General features: G+C 37.0%; 1 protein-coding gene across 17 annotated transcripts in view; it reads right to left on the bottom strand.

Annotated features, from left to right (window-relative positions):
- GJA8 (gap junction protein alpha 8) overlaps positions 1-19,549 on the bottom strand; it is a 70,117-nt gene that overhangs the window by 26,411 nt on the left and 24,157 nt on the right. For 7 of the 17 annotated variants that reach the window (XR_007402948.1, XM_025453275.3, XM_049095622.1 and 4 more), the window contains exon 2: positions 5,148-5,215. The exons of 3 other annotated variants lie outside the window; for them this stretch is intronic. The gene's annotated coding sequence lies outside the window, so the exon portion shown is untranslated. Of the gene's footprint in view, positions 1-5,147; positions 5,216-5,303; positions 5,534-6,460; positions 6,600-10,610; positions 10,669-19,549 lie in introns of those variants that run through there. 7 more of the 17 variants (XM_025453271.3, XM_025453277.3, XM_049095621.1 and 4 more) reach the window with 4 other exon arrangements.

The raw sequence follows: 19,549 nt of genomic DNA, 5'->3' as shown, positions 1-19,549 counted from the left end.
TAAGAGCTTGTGCTTTTACAAAATACATCATTTCATTTAGTCAGCCTGTAAAGTCCTATAAAGTAGCTCTTTTATTCCCATTTTACAGATGGGGAAATGGAGGTTAAACACATTAGTTTAATTGTCCAAGGTCACAGTGCTAAGAAGTGCAGAATCTGAATTTATACCTGGGCCCCCCTAAACTTTAAAGCCTGTTTTTTTTTTTTTTTTTCCCATTATGCCACGGTAAATGTCCTTTGGAGAATATACAGGTAGAGATAGCAGCTGAAGTTGAGACTCTGGTAACAGGATTTGCTTTCTCTTGATAAAGAAACAAGAGTGGGTGGTGGTGGTGGTGGAGAGGCTCTACAACTAGCTTTAAACTGGGGATTGATGGAAGCAGATCTTACATCATTTTAAGTTCAGCTTGTTTTATTGGGTGGACCCTAGTGTGAAAGTCTGAGAAATAAGACATCTGCTCTGAGGCAGGGGTGGAAGATCCTGTACCCTCACATGCCCATTAAAGTGTGAGATGAAGTATAATCAGTCAGGAGAGGGCTTGGGGAAAATAAACTGAGATGTGTAACTGGCAAATAAAAAAAGAGCATTAAAGAGACCAGGACCCATAGGATCACAGAAAAAAAAAGGGACACATAGCTCCTTGCCAAGCTGGAGTTATTTTTGTTTAGAGAGACACCAAAGTCCTTCCCTAGCCCTTGTCCTTCAATCTTAGTAACCTGAAGCGCTGTGGGTCATTCATGCTAACTTGGTCCTCTTCATAGCTCCCTGTGTAATTAGATCCAACCTTTTAAGGAAGAGGGCCCTGGGAGATATGTCTTAGGGTTTATGCATAACCCAGTTCCTTCATGTTTCCTGCTGTAAATTTTTGCTTGTAAATTGTTTTCTTTTGAAACCCCATTGTAACCATTCCTGAGATGGGACTTTTTTTGTTTGTTTGTTTTAAATAACCAGACCAATCGGCTGCTGTTTGGCAGACTGCTGAAGGAGATTGGAAAAAAGAGGTAGTGAAAGAACTGTGCAGAGACAGCATGGTAAGAACACTGAGAAGATTAGTGTCCAGGGATTTTGGTCTCGGATATTCCTTTGTCTTTGTACTGTCCATAAGAAATCAGCCTCAGACAGCCTTCTTCAGTTACCTTATAAAATGTTAACCTTCCAATTGTGTGATTTTTGTCTATTGCCATTTCTTCTATTCTTAGAAACATAAAAGTTTTGGTCCTAAAGGGATCTTTTCTCTCTCTCATTATTTAATGATTTTTCATAACCTCTTTAAACTGGTCTTTTTTTTCACTAGCATAGTCCAATGGAGTTAGTGTTTACTCCTGCCTAGAAGTTAATTAGCTTAGTTTAAGAATGGACTTAGTGTGGCTCTAACTTTAACTTAAGAACAACTGAAACAAGGGCGTCTGGGTGGCTCAGTCGGTTAAGTGGCTGACTGTTGATCTCAGCTCATGTCTTGATCTCAGGGTCATGAGCTTGAGCCCCATGTTAGGTTTCTCTCTCTCTCTCTCTCTCTCTCTCACACACACACACACACACAAAGAACAATTGAGATAATAATCACTGCAATCACAACACTGAATATAATCAGTGAAAGCAAACCCTACTGCAGTAGGTGCTGCTGGTTGATCCATTTGTAGTATTTGTTCAATGTACTTATCTGTCGGGCCAACACAGATCTAAAACCCATCATTCTTGACAACCTGTTCAAAGTTTGGAAGTGTTTACAGTGAAGTTGATCAATCTTATTTCTTGAAAAACATGGAAAAAGAAAAATAGTTATCTTCTTGTTTGGTTGGGATGATCCCATCCTATTCATACCTTTGTTATGGAATTTATTAAATTACATGTGATTATTAGTTAGCTTAGCTAGCTCCTCCAATAAAATGTAAGTTCCTTGAGGGCATATTAATTAAAATTAATTTTAAGAAAAATTTTGCTGATCCTTGATTAAATGGTGTCCATAAATTCGCTAAAAAAAAAAATGAGAAGTCAAATTAATTAGGTTAATGAGATAACTGGGGCCATTCAGTGCAGCTAGCCAGCAGGGAGTTCCCATTGAAATTTATCACCACCTGACTGTGTTTTGGCAAATCCTGGTGGCAGTTGTCTGTTTTAGCTTAAATATTGATGGATGCTTCTGGATCCTGTTGTTTGAATTTCCAGGGCAAGAAGAGTGATTCCAGAAATCTCCTGGCTAGTGTTATCTATTTGTTGGCACATCCTAAATAGGTAGGTAGGGATACTGGGACATTCCACTCCTCTGATTTCAAAGGCAAATTTGTCTACTATTGCACAAATTTTTCCCGTCCTGCCTTCTCTCTTGGACATTCCCTCTCTTTTCCCCCAAGTAATAAGAAATTTAGATGGCTACATTTAAGAATGGGGGCTGGATGGAGGATAGGAATCAACTTACAATTGTCTTAATTCTAATTCAATGTCATTGCAGGATTTTACTGTATCGGGTGCTCAAAAAGTGTTTGTTGAATGAATGAATACATATAATTTGTCTCACTCAATATCAGCAAGCAGTGAGTTGAACTATTTAGAAAGACAACAAAATGGGCAAATAACCAATGAAAGGGATCAACATTTGGTCCCACTAAATCTTGGATACCTAGCATATAGACTAGCCAATGGAGTATAATGATCTACTAGCAACTCTAGATTTGAAAAACTGAAAGAGCATATATAACAGATGAGCCTGAACTCCACTGTCAAAACTGTGCCTAATTCTAGCCTGAAGAAAGGTTTGCATTTGGGTGAAACCAAAAATGGCTGTGGCTGTTACTCAGGATTAGACAATTCAAGTGGTGCTGAAGTAGATCCGAGTGTACCAGAGCGTCCAACAGAGTTGACGGCAGGAGCAGAAAACAAGTGGAGATGAAGAAGACAGAAGACTTTTCATTTTTAAATACATATTGTTAGATGCTGAGACCAGAATTCTTTGAATTATGCTGGCAAAGATTGTACAGCTTTTTATATATAGTGTGTTGGGGAAAGCACGGTTAGATGTATTGGAACAGAGTCATTATAACAGATTAAAAGATCTTGGTCAAAGACAAACTAATCTAACAAATAATAATAAAACTTAGTATTGATGGTTAGAGAGTAGATTCATCTGTGGCTTAAGAAGAGAAGACAGCACGGGGTGCCTGGGGTGGCTCAGTTGATTAAGCATCTGCCTTTGGCTAAGCTCATGATCTCAAGGTCCTGGGACTGAGCCACGTGTCAGGTTCCCTACTGCCCCTCCCCTCAGCTCATATTTTCTCTCTCTGTCTCTAATAAATAAATAAAACCTTAAAAAAAAAAAAAAAGAAGAGAAGACAGCTCAAATGTGATGGTTGAGAAATGTGGAAGCATTTCCAATCATTACCTGGGTTACTATAACGGTTTTGCCTCCACTAGACAAGCAGCTTTGGGAATTGGGGTTTCTTTACATGATACACTATTTATATAATGCACTATCTCTTTAGAATAATCAACATATTTACAATTTCTGTTGCCTTTTTTTCCTTTCTGTATCTCCAACCTACCATCTGGGATAACTTCAGTGTTTTTTTCTTAGTGCTAGCAGTTATTTTCTTTCAGCAGCTTAAATATGTCATTGCCTCCTGGTTTCTATAACTTCTGTTGGAAAGTCATCTGCCAGTCTTATTTTGTTCCTTTCTGGATAATGTGATTTAATTCCCCTTCCCTTTCCCGTGGCCCCAGATGCTCTTACAGATTTTTCTTGGTCATGGTTTTTAGCAGTTTTGCCATAATGTGTCTAGCTATGGGTTGGTTATGTATGTATGCTGCTTGTGTTCACTGAGGTTCCAATATGTGGATTGATGCCTTAATCAGTTTTGGAAAATTCTCACCTGTTACCTCTCACCTCTCCTAATATTGCTTCTTCCTCATTTCTTCTCTTGCTTCCATCAGGTCTTAAATTACATATCTTTTACACCTTTCACCATGTTCTGTATGTCTCTTATGCTCTTCTATTTCATCCTCTCTTTCCCTCTCGATATTTTCTATTGATCTATTTTTTCCAGTTTACTAACACACTTTTCAGCTGTATCTAATCTGCTTTCAAACCTCTCCATTGAATTCCTAATTTAAATTATTGTATTTATTTATTTAATTTATTTAAATTATTGTATTTAATTCCTAATTTAAATTATTGTATTTATTTATAATTTCAAATGATGGAATTCCAAATGATGGAATCAGAATTCCATCTGATTCTTTTTTAAAATAGATTCCAGTACTCTGGAGAGAGTTTCTCATCTATATTTTGAACATATTACTCACAACTATTATAGTTTGATAACATCAAGATCTGAATCTCTCATGGGTCTGCTTCTATTTTCTTTTTTTCCCTTTTGTTTTTGAGAAATTTGGTCTCGCTTTTGTTTGAATCTTAGACATTGTGTATAAAACATTTAAGGGATGTTTTGAGACTCTTAACAATGTAATTTTACTTCAGAAGATATATACTTTTGCTTCTAGCAAGCAATCAGTCTAGGGACAATTTATCTCAATCCAGTCTATAAATGAGCTCATTGAAAACTGAAATTTATTCTTTTTGAGGGGTTGTCTATTTCTAGTTCACATTTACACTTAAAGTATAGCCTTTTAGAGGTCCAAAGTGAAAATCAAGGGTGTTATCAGAGCTATTCCTCTTTGGTGGATGCTGACCTCAATTTTTGTAAGGCTGCCAACAGCTCTGCTCAGTTTCTCAGCCTCCCAGAATTTATGAAGCTCAGTTTCCCAGCTTCACTATTTATGAATCAACACATGTCTGTAGGAGAAGAGTGAAGCTGAACACTGGACTCCCCTTTGCCATGGCAGAGATCTTTGTCTTTAAGCCCTTGCTGCCTTGGTAATTCACTGAATCTTCCAATTGATGTTTTTCTTTCAAATAGTTTATCTAGATCTTCTGGCTGTTCTTGGAATGAGGGTTGGTCTGTACAAGTTGGTCTGCCACAGCTGAAGGCTCAATGATGTCTATTTCAAAGGTGAATTTTCCAGATAATTCTCTGTTTTGAGCTTGGCAGTAAAAGATTGGTCTGTACAGTACTTGGCTTATTAGTTCATATCATATTAAGAATATAAGTAACAACAACAACAATAACAACAATAACTTAAAGTTAGTTACTCACGGTAGCATGAGGTTGGTTTGTCATGACCCAGTGGTCAGTCTGCCTCCCACTTCAGGCCCAAGGCAATACTGCAAAGAAAGTGAAGTCAGAATCCGACTACCTCCTTTTCTTCTTCTCAGGAAATTTGTAATCTCTCCATCAAAGTGGAATCTCTACCTGATTTATCCCTGCCACCACAGCACTTATTACAGTATCTTGCATAAGGGTTGTGCATGTGTTGAATGACTGAGTCTGACTTCTTCCTTGCCTTCTGTCACTTAGTAGCTTGAGGAAAATGCTATTATCCAGTGCCACAATAGCAGTTTGGGGGATCTGCAGACTTGTGTTTTTGCCACTATGTGACACAGGAAAAATCACTTCTTCTCTCTGGGTCTCAGTTTCCTTATCTACAAAATGAGAGGTTTGGACTAGATGTTTTTAAAGAGTTCTTCTAGCTTAAATTGTAAATATTTATAAATATAGCCATCCTAGCAGCATTTCTATTTTTTAAATAATAAATATTGAATTTCTAAGTAATAGGATTTGTGTGGAATGAATTAGGAATAGGGATCCTGTCTTCCCTCTAGGAAATTTCCCTTATCATCATCACTTCTACCTGAAAGGAAAAACAGTTATTGGTGCTTGTAGAGTGTCAGGCACTATGTAAACTAGTGATTCTCAGCTTTGTCTGGCTACTAGAAACTCCTCTGGAAATATATATACTGCCTACACCTCAGCCCCAGAGTTTTTTTTTTATGACCTAGGTAAAGCTGGAAATCAATATTTTTCAAAAGCTCCCAACATTCTAATTCTAATGTATAAACGGTGTAGAACCACTGTACTTGGCACAGTTATGCTTAATGCATCTTCAGTCAGATGAGGTAAGTATTACCAACTCTATACTATGAGTAAGGAAATTGAGGTCCATCCAAGGGAAGCTCTTGGACCATGGTTACACAGTCAGTCAATTGGAATTAAAACTCAGATCTTTCGATTCCAAGTTCAGAGCATTCTCCTCATTCAGCAAATAGTGACTAAACCTGGGACAAATGCCCATTAACTGTCAGTTGCTCTAAGGACTTTCAGGCCTAAGAATTACCCTCTAATGGGAGATATTGTTAACTCAATTTTAATATGAGAAAGTGGAGATTCAGAGAAATTCAGAGAAATTCAGCAATTCAGCAACTTGCCCAGTTCCAGTTAGATTTGAATCCAGGTCTATCTGTCTCCAAAGTCTGCTTCAACAAGCTGCACTTTAGTGTAGTGGGTTGGAAATATACACTAATTATTACATTATAAGACAGCATACAATTAAGTGTAATACAAAGCACAACCTGGATTTGGGAAGGCTTCCTGAGGGACATAGCAGTGCTTAGTGTCTGACTTCTGAGGGATTTCTTCTCTGCCTTCTCCAGTTGGATGTATCTTCCAAAATATTTTGAAGCATGTTATAAAGGGGATGTCAGCGGTTTCCTATAGAATTGGTGAGAAGGATAACCCTTTAATATCCAATTATCAAGTGGGAAAACATCTTCCCCAGCAAATCACAGGATGATCCTGGCATCGGAAGGCAAGATGGCTTTGCCCCAGTTGGGGGTTAACTTTCTGCTTTATAGCCCTGGGAGGAGGCTAGATCCAGCTGGAACAAATACTTTAATTGGCAGTAGTATCCATCTCCTCATCAGGAGCACTGCAGCTATCATTTGGAGACATGCTGCTTAGCCCTGGAAGCCTGGGGCCCTGCCATTACCTTCTATAACCTTCATAACTAGGACCCTACAGGTTCTGGGGCAAGATGAGTCTTTATTGAGAGAGTATGCCATGGATGTTTCTTGGCTAGCAGAGCCTAAGGAATTATTTACAAACCCAGGTGCTATATATACATTGTGTATGATCATACTACAGTATAGTGGTTAAGAGCAGAGGCTTTAGAATCAGACAGATCTGGGTTTGAATACTTTGAATTTGGGTTTGAATTTGCTGCTTACCAGCAAGTTATTTTTACTCTCTGAGTTTCAGTTTTTCTAATTTCAAACTATGAATTGTAATATGTACCCCTTGTGTTGCTCAAAGGAATAAATAATATACTTAAGGTACATAGGTCAATGCATACACAGCACATAGTAGCTACTTAATCAATATCAATGGTAAGTTCAGCCTTGGTTCTGGACAATCATTTAATCATGTTTGCCTCAGTTTTCCTTCTAATTAATGGGGGAAAGAGATCCATTCATCTCCTAATCTTTGCTTAATTAAGATTAGGAAATGCACATGAAGACTTTGAATGAAATGGTCTAAGTATTGACATAACATATTCCCAGATGTGTTCAGACAATAATTGGTTCACCAGACTAGGAAAGATTTCCAGACTATCAAGTTCATTCCTCTTTCTATAAGCATTACTTGATTATATTTTAAACCATCTCAGATAAACAAGGATCTTTCCTATTTAAAAAGATTTAGGGATCCCTGGGTGGCACAGTGGTTTAGCGCCTGCCTTTGGCCCAGGGCGTGATCCTGGAGACCCGGGATCGAGTCCCACGTCGGGCTCCCGGTGCATGGAGCCTGCTTCTCCCTCTGCCTGTGTCTCTGCCTCTCTCTCTCTCTCTCTCTCTCTCTGTGACTATCATAAAAAAAAATTATAAGAAAGATAAATCACAAAGCTCCTGTGTTTAACAGCTAAGCAAGCCCTTCCTTAGAACTAATCTAAATCTTTGTGCTAGAGCTCAGATTGATTTCTTCTCACACCTTTGCTAGGTGGGTAAATTCCTCCAGGTTGGGTAAATTTTTCCTGCTCACTATGGTATCCCCGGTACTTGGCACATAATAGGCTTTCAGTATTTGTTGAATGAATGAATAGAACCCCAAAATTCTGAAATTGAGCTATAGAACACTAGAGTTTGATGAAAACATAGATGTTGGCTAGCTCATCCTATGTCAAAGACAGGACCATCTTCTCCAGCTTCTTCATAGGGAGTCTTACTAATACTATTTGAATACTTTAGCAACAGGTAACTCACTTCTTTGAGATAGTCTCTTTCATTATTGAACAACTTTGGTTGCTAAAATCAGTTTTATTTACGTAGAGCTAAAAGATTGATTAAACATTTTTTATTGCAGAGTTTTATGTGTCAGGTCTGAGAAGAGCACATGTGGCTTCCACTCACATGTATGTAGCTCCACCCTAACAAGAAGGCCAGTTTAGCCAATTATGCAGAAGAAAAAGAAAATCATCTTGTTGAACATACAGCACTGCCTATCATACAAGTCAGGTAGGTAATTTTTAGTTATTGTCCCTCCTAGAAGCAATATATGGACATATTTTTAAATTCACTTTGTACTTTAAGATTAGATTGAAAAACAGATATCCTATCTCTAAGTCCCACTTTCCAGGGACAATTAGGCATTTCTTCTGGTATTTATCTCACTATTTCACAATAGAAGGTAAGAATATAGTTTTCTTAACATTATCCTTTTTTCACACACATTTTCCCCCTTTCCTCACAATTCTGATTGTGTATATTACATTTTTTCCAGACATCTTTGGGAGACTTCCAAATACCAGGAGACTGGCATGTTCAAATATGTCTTTTTTTCTAGCTCATGCTCAATCAATAGTTTGCTTGGAAATGCAATTCTAGGTTGGAATCATTTCTCTTCAGAATTTTGAGGACATTGGTCCATTATCCCTTGACATGTAATTACTATTCTGATTTCTGAACTTTATTTATTTTTTAAAAATTTTATTTATTTGTGAGAGACACACAGAGGAAGGCAGAGACATGGGCAGAGAGCGAAGCAAACTCCATGCAGGGAGCCCAATGTGGGACTCGATCCTGGGACTTCCAGAATCACGCCCTAGGCCAAAGACAGACGCTCAACAGCTGAGCCACTCAGGTGTCACATGATTTCTGAACTTTAAAAAAGTATCTTGCATTTTTCTTTTAAAGCTTTTATTTATTTATTCATGAGAGAGACACACACACACACAGAGGCAGAGACACAGGCAGAGGGAGAAGCAGGCTCCATGCAGAGAGCCCAATGTGGGACTCGATCCTGGGTCTCCAGGATCAGGCCCTGGGCTGAAGGCGGTGCTAAACCACTGAGCCACTGGGGTTGCTCCGCATTTTTCTTCTTTTCTCTTTTATCCAGGGAAATCCAGGAATATTGTCTTTATCACCACCACCCTTAAACTGCACAATGATGTGCTTGATGTAAATCAATTCATTGCATAGATTTTTGGTGGGTCCTTTCAATCTGGAACTTTATGTCCTTCAATTTGGGGAACTTTTCTGGTATTACTTCTTTGCTGATTTCCTCCTTCATATTTTTTCTTTCCAAAACTTTTAATTTATCAGGAGTTGGACATCCCGAATTTATCTTCTAATTTTGTCTTCTATTTTTATGTCTGTTTTCTTGTTCTACTTTCTGATACATTTCAATTATATCTTTCAATATCTCTATTGAATTATTTTGTTCTTGCTTTTGTATTTTAATTTCTAAGAACTCTTTTTCCTCCTCCTCCTCCTTCTTTTTTTTTTTTTAAAGATTTTATTTATTCATGAGTGACAGAGAGAGAGAGAGAGTCAGAGACACAGGCAGAGGGAGAAGCAGACTCCATGCAGGAAGCCTGATGTGGGATTCGATCCCAGGACTCCAGGATCACACCCTGGGCTCCTGGATCACACCCTGGGCTGCAGGCAGAGCTAAACTGCTGTGCCACCAGGGCTGCCCCCTCTTTTTGAGTCCCTGCTTTCAAATCATTTGGTTACATATGTAGGAGCAGACTTACTCAACCATAAGGTAATTTTAAAAAATCTTTTTAATATTAAAAAACCTTTTTAATCAATTTACTTAAACTTTAAAAAGTTCACTCATTTCACCACCACCCACCCCCTGGCAACTACCAACCTGTTCTCTATATCTATAAGCTTGTGGTTGTTTTTCAGATCCCACATGTAAAAGAGATCATAGGTATTTGTCTTTCTCTGTCTGGCTTATTTCACTTAGCAAAATGTCCTCAAGTTCCAACCATATTGTTATAAGTGGCAAGATTTTGTTCTTTCTTTTATGGCTGAATAACATTCCATTGTATACACACCACAATTTATTTATTTATTTATTTATCTATTTATTTATTTATTTACTAACTTATCCATTGACGGACACTTCGGTTATTTATATATCTTGGCTATTATAAACAATGCTGCAATGAACATGGAAGTGCACATATCTTTTTGAAGATCATTTTAATTATTGTTAGATATCTGTGCATTTTCTCTTCGTGATTCTTCCCAGATTTCTTATATTCTAGTATAATATTTCTTTAATTTTTTCTCATGGCTTTGTTTTTTCAACTTTTTATTCTAGATATCTAATTTCAATACTCACCAAGGCCTTCATTGCCTTCTTTATCTGGGAAAATATGAGGTCAAAGTATTTTAAAAAATGTTTCAAGAGATTTAATCTTCAATCTGAACATACCCAGTTTTCAATGTTCATCAGTGCAAGTCCTATGGAGGAAATTGTAGTAAAACTGCTGAAAATAAAAAATAAAGAGAAAATCTGGAAATAAACCCATACTTATATGGTCAATCTGTAAAAAAGGAGGCAATAATAAATAATGGGGAAAAGGTGGTCTTTTCAATAAATGGAATTGGGAGAACTGGACAGCTATATTCAAAAAAATGAAACTGGACCACTTTCTTACACCATACACAAAATGGATTAAAGACCTAAATTTGAGACCCGAAAACATAAAACTCCTAAAATAAAACACAGGCAGTAATAGACATTGGTTTTAGCAACACATTTATGGGCATGTCTCCTCAGGCAAGAGGGAAAAAAAGCAAAAATAAACTATTGGGTCTATACCAAATAAAAAGCCTTTTCATAACAAAGGAAACCATCAACAAAATGGAAAGGCAACCTACTGAATGGGAAAAGATATTTGTAAATCATATATCCAATAAAAGGTTAATATCCAAAAAATATAAAGAACTTATACAACTCAACACCAAAAAGACAAACAATCTGATTTTAAAATGGGCAAAAAGGACCTGCATAGATATTCTATCAAAGAAGACATATAGGGCAGTCCGGGTGGCTCAGGGGTTTAGCACCGCCTTCAGCCCAGGGCCTGATCCTGGAGACCCAGGATCGAGTCCCACGTCAGGCTCCCTGCATGGAGCCTGCTTCTCCCTCTGTCTGTGTCTCTGCCTCTCTCTCTGTTTGTCTCTCATGAATAAATAAATGAAATCTTTAAAAAAAAACCCAAGGAAGATATACAGATGGCCAATAGACACATGAAAAGATGCTCAATGTCATTAATCATCAGGAAAATGCAATGCGATATCACCTAACACCAACCAGAATGGCTAGTATCAAAAAGACAAATAAGTGTTGGCAAGGATGTGGAGAAAAGGGAACCTTTATGCACTATTGGTGGGAATGTAAATTGATGCAACCACTGTGGAAAGCAGTATGGAGGTTCTTCAAAGAGATTGAAGATAAAAATACCATTCGATCCAGAATTTCACTGATGTTTACCCAAAGCAAATGAAAACACAAATTTGAAAAGGTATATGCATCACTATGTTTATTGCAACACTGTTTACACTAACTAAAATATAGAAGCAACCCAAGTGTCCATCAGCAGATGAATGGATAAAGAAGATGTGGCATAGCGGGATACACAATGCACACACACACACACACACAAACACACACACAAATATTATGTATCCATGAATAAGGATGAAATCTTGCCCTTTGTGACAACATGGATGGATCTAGAGGGTATTATTCTAAGTGAAATAAATTGGACAGAGCAACACAAATACCATATGATTTCACTTATATGTGGAATCTAAAAAACAAAACAAATGAACAAACAAAAACAGATTTTTAAATACAAGTGGTCACCAGAGGGCAGGTGAATGTGGGGATGGACAAACTAGTGAAGAGGATTAACAGGTACAAATTTCCAATCATAAAGTAAATAAGTCATGGAAATGAAAGGTACAGCATAGGAAATATAGTCAATAATATAGTCACACTGTATGGTGACAGATGGTGACTACACTTACTGTGGCGAGCATTGAGTCACATAAAGAATTGTTGAATCACTTTGTTGTATACCTAAAACTAATGTAGCATTATATGTCAACTGTATTTTAAGAACCAATTAAAAACTAAAGAAAATGAAGAGGGAAAAACTTAAAAGCAGCCAGAGCTGGGAGGGGACACAACATACTGGGACACACAAAAAATCTATTAGAGCTGACTTCTCACAGGAAATAATGAAGGTGAGAAGAAATGGAATGATATATTTCATAGGTGGAAAGAAAAACAAGTCCTGTCAACTCAGAATTCAATATGCTGTGACAATATCCCTAAATTATGAGGTGGGATAGACATTTTCAGATAAATAGAAGCTAAGAGACTTTGTTGCCAGCAGACCTACATCACAAGAAATGCTAACAAGTAGTTATTAGGCTGAAGGAAGATATCAGATGAAAATTCAGATCTACCAGAATGAAAGCAGAGAGTAAATATGTAGGTAAGTATACAACACTACCTTCGTTTTTCCTCTTAATTTCTTTAAGGGATGAGTGACTGCTTAAAACTGGCAAGAATATCTTGTAGGGTATATGATATAGGTAGAAGTATAACATATCGCAATAACACAAAGGATGGAGGAGCAGATGGAAGTATAGTTTTGCAAGAGTCTCACATTTCATGTAAAGTGCACAATATTCTCAGTAGATTATGACAAATGAACAAAACCTATGGTAATGTCTAGAGCAAACACTAAGAAAAAAATCTCAAGATACAAGTTAACTGTCAATAGAGGAAATAAAATGGAATACCAGAAAAGTTCAATTAAACCCCCCCCCAAAAAAAATAAATTAAAAAAAAAAAAACCCTAAAAAGTCAGGAAAGGAGAAATAGAGAGGGGAAAATCCAGATGGGATAAGTAGAAAAAACAAGCAAGACGGTAGACTTATACCTAATGATCTCAATAATTACATTAAATAAATATGGACTAAACATTTTACTTAAAAGATAGATTTTCAGAAGGGCATGTAAATGATATCCAGAGGAGACAGAGCTTGAATACAAGATACATATACAGGAAAAGATAAACAGTTAGATAGAGGCAACTTGGTGTGGCTATATTAGTATTAGTAGACTTAAAGTCCAGGAATATTTCCATATTTAAAGAGGGACATTTTGCAATAATAAAAGGGTCAATTCACGAGGAAGACATAACAATTCTTTTTCTTTTTTTAAAGATTTATTTATTTATTCATGCGAGACACACAGAGAGAGAGAGGCAGAGACATAGGCAGAGGGAGAAGCAGGATCTTCACAGGAAGCTGGATGTCGGACTCGATTCCATATCCTGGGATCATGCCCTGAGCTTGAAGGCAGACGCTAAACCCCTGAGCCACCCAGGCGTCCCAAGACATAACAATTCTAAATATAAATGCATCTAATAACAGAAGCAAAACGTGACAGAACTATAGGGAAAAATAGACGAGTATCTAATTATAGTGGGAGATTTTAATAACTTTCTCTAATTTATAGAACAAGTAAATTAAAAAGTTAGTAAGGATGAAAAGTTTTGAACTACACAATCAACAACTTTACTTAACTGACATTTATAGAACATTCTACCCTGTAATAGCAGAATAAACATTTGAGTGCTCAGCAAACATTCCCCAAGTTGGACCATAGGCTGGGGCATAAAATAACTGACAGTGCTTTCAGAAGATTAATATCTTACAGAATATATTTGACTATAGTAAAATTAAGTTAGAAATCTGTAACAATAAGGTATCTAGAAAAATCCTCCAATACTTAGAAATATAACAACACATGCATAAATTGCCCATGTCTTAAAGAAAAAATCATAAGAGAAATTGGAAAATGAAACAAAAATGTCAGTATACTTCTGAAAAAATAACTTTTTAAATGGAAATTTATTTTATTACTTAAAGTCAATTAGCCAACATATAGTACATCATTAGTTTCAGATGTAGTGTTCAACAATTTATCAGTTGCTCAGTCACTTAAGTACCTGCCTAAGGCTTGGGCTGCCTGCTCCATGGGGAGTCTGCTTTTCCTCCCTCCCCTGCTGCTCCCCCTGCTTGTACACTCTCTCTTTCTCTCTCAGATAAATAAATAAAATCGTAAAAAATATATTTTATCCGTTTCGTATTAACACCCAGTGTTCATCACATCACGTGCCCTCCTTAATGCCCATCACCCAACTAACCCATACCCTAACCACTTCCCCTCTAGCAACCCTGTTTGTTTCCTATAGTTAATTTTCTTATGGTTTTTCTCCTTGATGACTTCCCATTCACTTCTTCCTCCCTTACCCTATGATCCTCCATGCTATTTCTTTTATTCCACATATGAGTGAAACCATATGATAATTGTCTTTCTTTGATTGACTTATTTTGCTCAGCATAATACCCCCCAGTTCCATCCACAACAATATAAATGGTGAGTATTCGTTCTTTCTAATGCTGAGTAATATTCCATTATATATACATTGTATATTACCTTATGCATACACACACACACATATATGTATATATATATATTACATCTTTATCCATTCATCTGTCTGTGGACATCTTGGTTCTTTCCATAGTTTGGCTATTGTGGACATTGCTGCCGTGAACACGGGTGCAGGTGCCCCACTGGATCACTACATTTGTATCTTTGGGGTAAATACCCAGTAGTGCAATTGCTGGATTGTAGGGTAGCTTTATTTTTAACTTCTTAAGGAAGTTAAAAGGAAGCCACTTTTCCAGAGTGGCTGCACCAGTTTGCATTCCCACAAACAGTGTATGAGAGTTCTCCTTTCTCTGCATCTTCACCAACATTTGTTGTCTTTGTCTTGTTAATTTTAGCCATTCTGACTCTGTATGAGGTGGTATCTCATTGTGGTTTTGATTTGTATTTCCCTGATGGCAAGTGATGTGGAGCCTTTTTTCATGTGTCTGTTGGCCATTTGTATGTCTTTGGAGAAATGTCTGTTTATGTTTTCTGCCCATTTCTTGACTGGTTTGTTTCTTGGGTGTTGAATTTGATAAGTTCTTCAGAGATTTTGGATACTAGCTCTTTATCTGATAAGACATTTGTAAATATCTTCTCTCATTCTGTGGGTTGCCTTTTATTTTTGTTGACTTTTTCCTTTGCTGTGCAAAAGCTTTTTATCTTGATAAAGTCCCAATAGTTCATTTTGCTTTTGTTTCCCTTGCCTTTGGGGATATATCTAAGAAGTTGCTGTGGCTGAGGTCAAAGAGATTGCTACCTGCATTCTTCTCCAGGATTTTGATTGATTTCTGTCTCACATTTAGATTTTTCATCCATCTTAAGTTTATCTTTGTGTACGGTGTAAGAAAAGATCCAGTTATATTCTGCATGTGGCTGTCCAATTTTCCCAACACCGTTTGTTGAAGATACTGTCTTTTTTCCCATTGGATATTCTTTCCTGCCTTGTTGAAGATGAGTTGACCATAGATTTGAGGGTCCATTTCTGGGTTCTCTATTATGTTCTATCAATCTATGTGTCTGTTTTTGTGCCAGTACCATACTGTCTTGATGATTACAGCTTTGTAATATAGCTTGAAGTCAGGCATTGTGATGCCACCAGCTTTGGTTTTCTTTTTCAACATTCCTCTGGTTATTCAGGTGTTTTCTGATTCCATACAAATTTTAGGATTATTTATTCCAGCTCTGTGAAAAAATTTGGTGGTATAGAGATTGCATTGAATGTGGAAATTGCTCTGGATAGCATAGGCATTTTCACAATATTTGTTCTTCCAATCCATGAGCATGGAATGTTTTTCCATTTCTTTGTGTCTTCCTGAATTTCTTTCATAAGTCTTCTGCATTTCTAAGAATGCAGATCCTTTGCTACTTCTTTTATTCAGCTTATTCCTAGGTATCTTATTGTTTTTGGTGCAATTATAAATGGTATTGATTCCTTAATTTCTCTTTCTTCTATCTGAGTGTATAGAAATGCAACTGATCTTTGTGCACTGATTTTATATTCTGCCACTTTGCTGAATTCCTGTATGAGTTCTAGCAATTTTGGGGTGGAGTCTTTTGGGCTTTCCACATAGAGAACCATATTATCTTCAAAGAGTAAGAGTTTAACTTCTTCTTTGCCAATTTTAGAGCCTTTTACTTTTTTTTTTTTGTTGTCTGATTGCTGAGGCTAAGTCTTCTAGTACTATGTTGAACAGTGGTGAAAGTGGACATCCTGTAGTGTTCCTGACCTTAGGGGAAAAGCTCTGTTTTTCCCCACTGAGAATGATGTTCACTGTGGGCTTTTCATAGATGGTTTTTATGATATTGAGGTATGTTACCTCTATCCCTACACTATGGAGAGTTTTAACCAAGAAAGAAGCTGTATTTTATCAAATACTTTTTCTGCATCGATTGAGAGTATCATCTGGTTCTTATTCTTTTATTAATGTAGTGTATCACATTTATTGATTTGTGGATGTTGAACCATCCTTGCAGTTCAGGAATAAATCCCAGTTGGTTGTGGTGAATAATCCTTTAATGTACTGTTGGATGCTATTGGCTAGTATCTTGGTGAGAATTTTGGCAGCCATGTTCATCAAGGGTAGTGGTCTGTAATTCTCCTTTGTAATGGGATCTTTGTTTGGTTTTGGGATCAAAGTAATGCTGGCCTCATAGAAAGAGTTTGGAAGTTTTCCTTCCATTTCTATCCTTTGAAACTTCTTTAGTAGAATAGGTATTATTTCTTCTTTAAATGTTTGGTAGAATTCCCCTGAGAAGTCATCTGGCACTGGACTCTTGTTTGTTGGGAGATTTTTGATTACTGCTTCAATTTCCTTGCTGGTTATGGGTCTGTTCAGATTTTCTATTTCTTCTTGTTTCAGTTTTGGTAGTTTATAAGTTTCCAAGAATGTATCCATTTCTTCCAGATTGCCTAATTTGTTGGCATATAGTTGCTTATAATACGTTTTTTAAAAAGATTTTATTTATTTATTCATGAGAGGCAGAAACACAGGCAGAGGGAAAAGCAAGCTCCATGCAGGGAGCCTGATGTGGGACTTGATCCTGGGACTCCAAGATAACACCCTGGACCAAAGGCAGGCACTAAACTACTGAGCCACCAAGGGATCTCCCTTATAACAAGTTTTAAAAATTGTTTGTATTTCTTTGGTGTTGGTCATGATCTCTCCTCTTTTATTCATGATTTTATTTATTTGTGTCCTCTCTCTTTTCTTTTTGATAAGTCTGGCTAGGTGTTTATTGATCTTATGAATTCTTTCAAAGAATCAACTTCTAGTTTCATTGATCTGTTCTACTGTTCTTCTGGTTTTATTTCATTGATTTATGCTCTAATTTTTATTATTTCTCTTTTCCTACTGGGTTTAGGTTTTTTTACTGTTCTTTCTCCAGCTCTTTTAGGTGTAAATTTATCTTGTGTTTTTGAGACTTCTAATTTTTTGAGAAAGGCTTGTACTGCCATGTACTCCCCTCTTAACAGCTTTTGCTGTATTCCAAAGGTTTAGAACAGTTGTGTTTTAATTTTAATTTGTTTTCATGAATTAAAAAAAAACTTCTTTAATTTCCTGGCTGACTCATTCCTTCTTTAGTAGGATGGTCTTTAACCTCCAAGTGTTTGAGTTCATTCCAAATTTCCTCTTGTGATTGAATTCAAGTTTCAAAGTATTGTGGCCTGAAAATATGCAAGGAATAATCCCAATCTTTTGGTGTCAGTTGAGACCTGATTTGTTGCCTAGTATGTGATCTATTTTGGAGAATGTTCCATGTGCACTTGAGAAGAATGTATTCTGTTGCTGTTGGATGGGCTGCTCTAAATATATCTGTGAAGTTCATCTGGTCCAGTGTGTTATTCAAAGTTCTTGTTTCTTTGTTGGTCTTCTGCTTAGATGATCTGTTTATTGCAGTGAGTGGGGTGTTGAAGTCCCCTACTATGATTGTATTATTATCAATGTGTTTCTTTAAGTTTTTTATTAATTGGTTTATATAATTGGCCATTCCCAAGTAAGGAGCATAAATATTTATAATTGTTAGATCTTCTTGTTAGATAGAACCTTTAAGTATGATATAGTGTCCCTCTTCATTCCTTACTACAGTCTTTGGTTTAAAACCTAATTGGTCAGATATAAGGATTGTTATGCCAGCTTTCTTTTGATGTCCATTGGCATAATAAATGGATCTCCATCCCTTTGCTTTCAATCTGCAGCTGTTTTTAGGTTTCAAATGAGTCTCTTGTAGACAGCACATGGATGGGTCTTGCTTTTTTTTTTTTTTAATTTTTATTTATTTATGATAGTCACACAGAGAGAGGGAGAGAGAGGCAGAGACACAGGCAGAGGGAGAAGCAGGCTCCATGCACTGGGAGCCCGACGTGGGATTCGATCCCGGGTCTCCAGGATCGCGCCCTGGGCCAAAGGCAGGCGCCAAACAGCTGCGCCACCCATGGATCCCGGGTCTTGCTTTTTTAACCAATCTGTTACCCTATATCTTTTGATTAGAGCATTTAGCCCATTTACATTCAGACTAACTATTGAAAGATATGAATTTAGTGCCACTGTATTACTTGCACAGTCCCTGTTTCTGTAGATTGTCTCTGTTTCTTTCTGGTCTATGTTACTTTCGGTCTCTCATCGCTTATAGGATATCCTTTAATATTTCTTGCAGGGCTGTTTTAGTGGTCACAAATTCTAGTTTTTGTTTGTTCAGGCAGCTTATCTCTCCTTCCATTCTGAATGACAGCCTTGCTGGATAAAGTATTCTTAGCTACATGTTTTTCTCATTTGGTACACTAAATATATCATGCCAGCCCTTTTGGGCCTGCCAGGTCTCTGTGGACAGGTCTACTGCCAGCCTGATGTTTCTACCTCTGTAGGTTAAGGAGTTCTTGTCTTGAGCTGCTTTCAGGATTTTCTCTTTATCTCTGAAATTTGCAAGCTTCACTATTATATGTTTAGTATTATATATTATCAATTTTTATTGATTTTGAGAGGGGTCCTCTTTGCCTCTTGGACTTGAATGTCTTTCCTTCTCTAGATGAGGAAGTTCTCAGCTATGATTTGCTCAAATATACCTTCTGTTCCTCTCTCTCTTCTTTCTCAGGGACCCCACTAATTCTAATATTGCTTCACTGATTTCTTGAAGCCTCCTTTCATGGTCCATTAGTTGTTTTCTCTCTTTTCTTCAGCTTCTTTCCATTCTATCAACTTGTCTTCTGTATTACTGACTCTCTCTTCTGCCTCATTTACCCTAGCTGTTAGGTCATCCAATTTTGAGTGCATCTCAGTTAAAGCATTTTTAATTTCAGCCTGGTTAGATTTTGTTTCTGTACTAAGAGATTCTCTAGTGTCTTTTATGCT

Source organism: Canis lupus, chromosome 17 (assembly GCF_003254725.2).
Source record: "Canis lupus dingo isolate Sandy chromosome 17, ASM325472v2, whole genome shotgun sequence".
In the NCBI taxonomy this organism is placed as follows: Eukaryota; Metazoa; Chordata; class Mammalia; order Carnivora; family Canidae; genus Canis; species Canis lupus.
Note: the sequence above shows the minus strand (reverse complement) of the source record. Positions and strands in the feature narration are given on the sequence as shown.